Here is a 6,710-nt window from a genome sequence, read left to right on the forward strand (position 1 = left end):
AGCAGGCTCTCTGCTGAGCAGGGAGCCGGACATGGGGCTCGATCCCAGGACCCTGGGATCATGACCTGAGCCGAAGGCAGCCGCTTAACCGACTGAGCCACCCAGGCGCCCCCCAAAATTGTATTTATAATTCATTAACAAAATAAGGTATTCTACTTTGGAAGTTTTTTATTTCTGTTCTTTCCTTCTGGCCTTTATTCCCCTCTTCTTTTAGCTCACATCTATACAGTGAGTCTTGGATCATTTTCCTCCTGGAAACTTTATAATATTTGAGCAAGATATAATGGCCTGATTTGTGCATATGAACTCTCAGAGAGACAATGGGTTTATTTTGATCTAATCTCTCATCTCTCTTGATATTAACTGTGTGATAGTCATTAGGGCTGCTCACAAATGTCCCAGCACTCCTGTTTCTGGCACATGGTAGGACTGTGCCTCTCACCCACCTTGAAGCTAGGTATGATCATGTGACCTGCTTTGTCCAGTAAAATATGAACAGAGTGATGTGAATGTATTAAGAGCATGTAAGGCAATAATAATGGAAATTTACAAGTTTTGACAAAAATGTGAAAAAATTGGAACCCTCATATATTGCTGGAAGAAACATAAAAATGGCATAGCTGTTGTGGAAAACGGTTTGGTGCTTTCCCAATAAATTGAACATAGAATTACCATATGACCCAGCAACTCTGCTCCTAGGTATATACTCAAAAGAATTGAAAATAGGTGTTTATTTTTTTAAAAGATTTTATTTATCCATTTGAGAGAGAGACAGAGAGAGTATAAGCAAGGGGTGGGGCAGAGGGAGAGGGAGAAGGACAAGCAGACTTCCTGCTGAGCATGGAGGCAGACATGGGGCTTGATCCCACAACTCTGAGGTCATGACCTGAGCTGAAGTCAGACACTTAACTGATTGAATCATCCAGGCACCCTGAAAACAGGTGTTTAAACCAAAATTGTACATTAATGTTCACAGCAGCTGTATTCAAAACTGTCAGAGGTGGAAACAACCCAAATGTCCATCAATTGATAAACAAACAAAATGTGGCATACACACATAATGGGATATTATACAGCCAAAAATAGGAATGAAGTACTATTACAGGCTACAACATGGATGAAGCCTGAAAACATTATGCTAACTGAAAGACACCATATGCAAAAAGCTACAAATTTTATTATTCCAATTATATGAAATATCCAGAATAGAAATAAAGAAAGCAGGTTAGCAATTGCCAGCGGTTGGGGATGAGGGGTAGGGGTAAGGAATGTGCCTAATGGATGTGGGATTTCCATTTGGGGTGATAAAAATGTTATGGAGCTAGATAGTAGTGATGGTTCCAAAACATTGTGATTATACACTTAATGCCATGGAATTATACACATTGGTTAAAGTGGTACATTTTATATAATGTGTGTTATATCACAGTGTTTTAAAATGAATGTGTGGGGCGCCTGGGTGGTTCAGATGGTTGGGCGTCTGCCTTCAGCTCAGGTCATGATCCCAGGGTCTTGGGATCGAGTCCCGCATTGGGCTCCCTGCTCCTTGGGAGCCTGCTTCTCCCTCTGCTTCTCTCTCTCTCTCTCTCTCTCTCCCCGTCTCTCATGAATAAATAAATAAATAAAATCTTTAAAAAAAATAAATAAAATAAAATGAATGTGTGTGTGTGTGTGTGTGTGTGTGTGTGTATGAAGGGCATGTATAATTCTCCAGAGTGAACTCAAGTTGATAGGGAACATTCATCAATCTGAATGATTACAGCATGACTGAGAAATAAACTTTTACTATATTGTCATTTGTTACAACAACATAACATACCCCATCCTGACTGATATAAACTATTATATTGCATTTAGTTCACTTAATCTTTTCTTAAGCCTCCTTTGTGCCAGGTACTGGGGAAAGAAAGAGGAAAAGCTTTAAGCAGCTTGCAGACTAGCAAGGGAGATAAACATGTTAACCAAAAGATGCTCTTCTGTGTGATGATGCCATGATGGAGGTAGATTATGAGCTATAGTGGAAGCACAAAGGCTAGAATGGCCAATTCCATCCTGGAAACTCAGAGAAGCCTACCCAAGACGGCAAAGATTGAATTACATTTTAAAAGATGTATAAAAGCTTGCCAGCTTGTGAAAGGGAGAGATTCACTGAAGGTTGATGGAAGAGCTTGTGCTCTATGCAGTGATATAGGCATGACACAGCTTGGCATGTGGCAGGAAATGTCAATCACTAGATAATAAGGTGTAAGGTGATGAGTGCTGGAGAGAGGACTAGAGAAGTCAACAAGTATCTGGAGTTTAGACCTAAACCTGTAGCCAGCCCTTTCTAATCTTTCCATTCATGCCATACATGGAAAATGAAAACACACATGGCACACTGAGGTAAAAAGTTGAGGCTTCTTGTGACTGAAAACACACCTTGCCCAACCTTGGTTGTCACCCTTGGCATTCTTAATCCACTGTAACACACAATTGGGGCACAAGCTTTGGGAATCTCTCCTATGAGTAATGGAGTAACACTGAAGATTTTTAAGCTAGGAGATAATATGGTAAGATTTGGAAAATAATTCATAGTTTGGAAAATAAAAGAATATGAAGAATAAGATTGAAGTCCAAAAGATCTAGAAGGAGGTGAAGGCAATAACCCAGAAAGAAATAGTAAGAACTTAAATCATAATAGTGGCCATGGAAATAAAGAAAGTGGATAGATTCAAGATAGAGTTACAAGTTAATTCTACAAGATAGAACTAACAAACCTTACTGATTGACTTGAAGGGGAGGATGAAGGGGGAGAAAGAAATTAAAATGGCTCCCTGCCTGGGTGAATGTTAGTGGTTCCACTGGAATAGGAGAGAGAGAAGAGAGGACTGTGAAGACAGGAATCAGTACTCAGGGACCTGTTGAACTGATGTGCCAGTGGGGGTACCTGAAAGGCAGTTAAAAACCAGAGTAGTTGGGGAAAGGACGCAAGGTTTGAAACATGGCGGACGACGTGGACCAGCAACAAACTACCAACACTGTAGAAGAGCCCCTGGATCTCATCGGGCTCAGCCTGGATGAGTGAATTTATGTGAAAATGAGAAATGACAGAGAGGTTTGAGGCAGATTACATGCTTATGATCAGCATTTACATATGATATTGGGAGATGTGGAAGAAACTGTAACTACTATAGAAATCGATGAGGAAACATATGAAGAGATATACAAATCAACAAAACAGAATATTCCAATGCTTTTTGTCCGGTGAGATGGTGTTGTACTAGTTGCCCCTCCATTAAGAGTTGGCTGAAACAAAGAATTTATCATGTATGTAATATAGGAGCTTTTGTATGATTGCCTCTTTAAATGTAGAAGACATTCAAAAGAGAAACCTGCATAAATTTTGATATTAAGAAATGACCAAGGATTCTTTCACTCCTGAAATAAGTTGATTTGCAGATAACTAAAAAATTCTTAAGCTAAAGGGCATTTTAATTTCTTTCCAACCCTTTCAATAAATGTTATCACCAAGATGCAGAACTCTTTTTTTTCAGGGAAAAAACAAAACAAAACAAAAAACAAAGTAGTTAAATATTGAGAGAGAAACTGGAGTAGAGTTAAAGATGTGGGGGGAGGGTCATGGACAGATACAAGCAGTAGTTAAAGCCCAGGGAAAGGATGAGCTAGTTGAGAGAGGACATAAGTGAGAAAAGAAAAGGTCCAAGGTCATTTAAGGGGAACACAGAGGAAGGAAAGCCTGTGGGAATAACATTGGCATTTCTTTGATGCATAATAGGATTTCTCAGCTGACTGAACAGATACTCTTTGAAAAGAATGACTCTCTTTAATCTTTCTAAATCTGTCTGAATTATCTGTAAAGGCACCTCTGGGAATTCCAGAAGATTGGTCCCTTAATATAGGCAGATACCTTTTAGGCAAAATGAATGTTTAAAAAAGTAAATCATTTGAAGTAATTTTAATAAAGTCATAGTTATGGCTTTTGTTAACATATTACTACTATATATTGTGATTATATACTTTTATGTCTATCCCTTCTCACTAGACTATAAAATCCTCAAAGGTCCCAGTGTTGGTGTCTAGCCTGGTACCTGGAATATAGTACACAGTTGATAAATATTTGTGAATTACTATGAATTTGAGTTTTAAAGTTCAATATATACAGAGTATAATTCAGTTCCAGTAATCTTTCCAATGGAAGTGTTAAATTGGCAAGAGATACTATAGTTCTAAATGTGGCAGTGCCCTTCATAATAGTCCACATTGATAGTGATGCATGATATACTTATAAAATATCATTTAGTAAAGAGAATAAATCAACTAAAACTATATATAGTAACAAGGATGAATTTCACAAATATGATATTGAATGAAAACAAGGGCAAATGTAGAATTCCAATTATATGAAGTTTAAAAAACAAATCTAATGCATCAGTTTTAGAAGTCTGGAGAGTAGTTACCTTTGGAGGCAGTGTAGTGATGGGGAAGAGGCACAAGGAGGACTTTTGCAGAACTGGTTATGTTCTATTTCTTGATCTGGGTGTTCTTTTCATGAGCCCATTAAATTTGTCATCATTCATTGAACTGTACTGTATTTTTTGTGCATTTATCTGTATGATGGCTAGGCTTCAATAGAATATTGAAGAGAGAGGAACATAAATAATTCTGATACATGATACTACATGATAACTAATAACATTAAAGAATAATGCCTACAAGTGGAGGAGGAGTATATAGCCTTAAGCAAGTAATTGAAACTAGTAATCAACTAATACGAAAAATAGAGTAAAAGGAAGAAGTTAGTGGGTTTCAGACCTGAAGACCCACACTCATTATTAGCTGAAGACTCAAGCAGTTGCTGATAACTACATATCCGCATGGGATTAAAACCCAAAGTGGCCTTGCTGTTTGATAAGACCATCTCAGTTTCTGAGCATTCAGCACAACTCTCACCAAAGGAAACTTCACTTCCTTAGATGAAAACTCTGAGAATAAACCACTTCTACTCAGGCTGTGATGGAGTGACTGGTATTATCCTAGCCCCCCTGCCATCAGTGAAATATAGATAAACATGGACAAAAGATGAAACACATCTATTTTAGACACTGAACAACAGGCTATACAAGACTATAATCTCTAAAAGAAAGGGAACAAATGAGGTAAGTTCAAATTTCCTCAGCTTTAGGCCTAAAGGCATTTAGATTCTGGCACAGAGAGGAGGAATCTGAAGCAGAACAGCCTTGCTCAGTTGAGGAGATAGAGATTTTAGTTTGGTGAGATTAAGATTGCTGGAATTTGCCCAGAAAATGTGTGAGAAGAGGATACTATGCAGAGAAAAAAACTCCAGAAATCTGCACACAGTCTAGGAGGATAAAAATATTGGGGAAAAAAACAATGTCCAGAGAGCTATGAACTGAACAGCTGTGAAGCTCACAAAGTTTTAGGAGACCTTTCCATTCTGAACAACCACAGTGGAGAGATCTCATTAAACATCTAGAACATTCATTAGAGATGCCAGAAAGCCCATGTCTTATGAATAAAAATAATCTAGCTATAGAGTTAAGCTACCAGAAATCCATTCTAGCGGAGCATAAAGTCAAGCTTTGAAAGTATCAAGCTGATCCACAAGTAAATTAACTTCAGGCCAGAACAAAGCTCAACAGTTCTTGAAGGAAGACAACACAATCTAGACTCTATCACCCAATAAAAACAAACAAACAAACAAACACCACTAGACCTGCAAAGAAGTAGGAAAATGTAATCTATAACAAGGAGAAAAGTTAATCAATATGGAGACTCAGAAATGACAGAGATGATGGAATTAGCAGATAAGGACTTTGAAACTATTATTGTAAATATTACTTAAAGGAAAACATAAACACATTGAGGCAAGAAATGGAAACTATTAAAAAGATCCAAATAGAACTTCTAGAGTTGAAAGATATAATACCTGAAATGAAAAATTAATTAGATGGGCCTGACATAAATTTAAATACTACAGAAAAAGACAAGCAAACTTGAAGACAGAAAGCAGAAACTATCCAAACCAAATCACAGAGAAAAAAAGAGGATTGAAAAATGAATAGCTTCAGTGATCTATGAAACAAAATTAAACAGTCTAATGTTTATATAATTAGAGTCTCAAAAATTAGGGTAATAGGGTGGAGCAAAAGAGAAAATATTTGAGGAAATAATGGCTGTTAATTTTCTATATTTAGTGAAAAATATTAACCCAGAGAACCAAGAAACTCAATGATCCTCAAGCAAGATGAAGACAGAGAAAACTACAAATTACATCAATGCATATTGACGAAAAACAATGACAAAAAGTTGCCAGAGAAAACAGGGGAACAGAGATCAAGAATATTCCATTCAAGCCAGAAGAAAATGGACCAAGATCTTTAAAGGGTTGAAAGGAAAAACTGTCAACCTATAATTGTACTTCCAACAAAAACATCTCTTAAACCTAAAAGAGAACTAAAGACATGTTTCAGACAAAGACAGAATTATGTGCCAGCATATCTGCTCTACAAGAAATGTTTTTCAAAGTTCCTCAGGCTGCAAAAAAAAATTACATCATATAAAAACTTAGATTGGTATGAAGGAATGAAAAGTGCTAGAAATGGTAAATATTTGAGTACATCTAAAAGATTTTTCTAATTTTTAATCTCTTTAAAAGATAACTTACTTTCTTGAACAAAATAAAAACAAAC

General features: G+C 36.9%; 1 pseudogene; it reads left to right on the forward strand.

Moving 5' to 3' along the window:
* The first annotated feature begins 2,980 nt into the window (after positions 1–2,980).
* On the forward strand, positions 2,981–3,289 carry LOC113923932 (annotated as a pseudogene).
* The last annotated feature ends 3,421 nt before the right edge of the window (positions 3,290–6,710 follow it).

Source organism: Zalophus californianus, chromosome 15 (assembly GCF_009762305.2).
Source record: "Zalophus californianus isolate mZalCal1 chromosome 15, mZalCal1.pri.v2, whole genome shotgun sequence".
In the NCBI taxonomy this organism is placed as follows: domain Eukaryota; kingdom Metazoa; phylum Chordata; class Mammalia; order Carnivora; family Otariidae; genus Zalophus; species Zalophus californianus.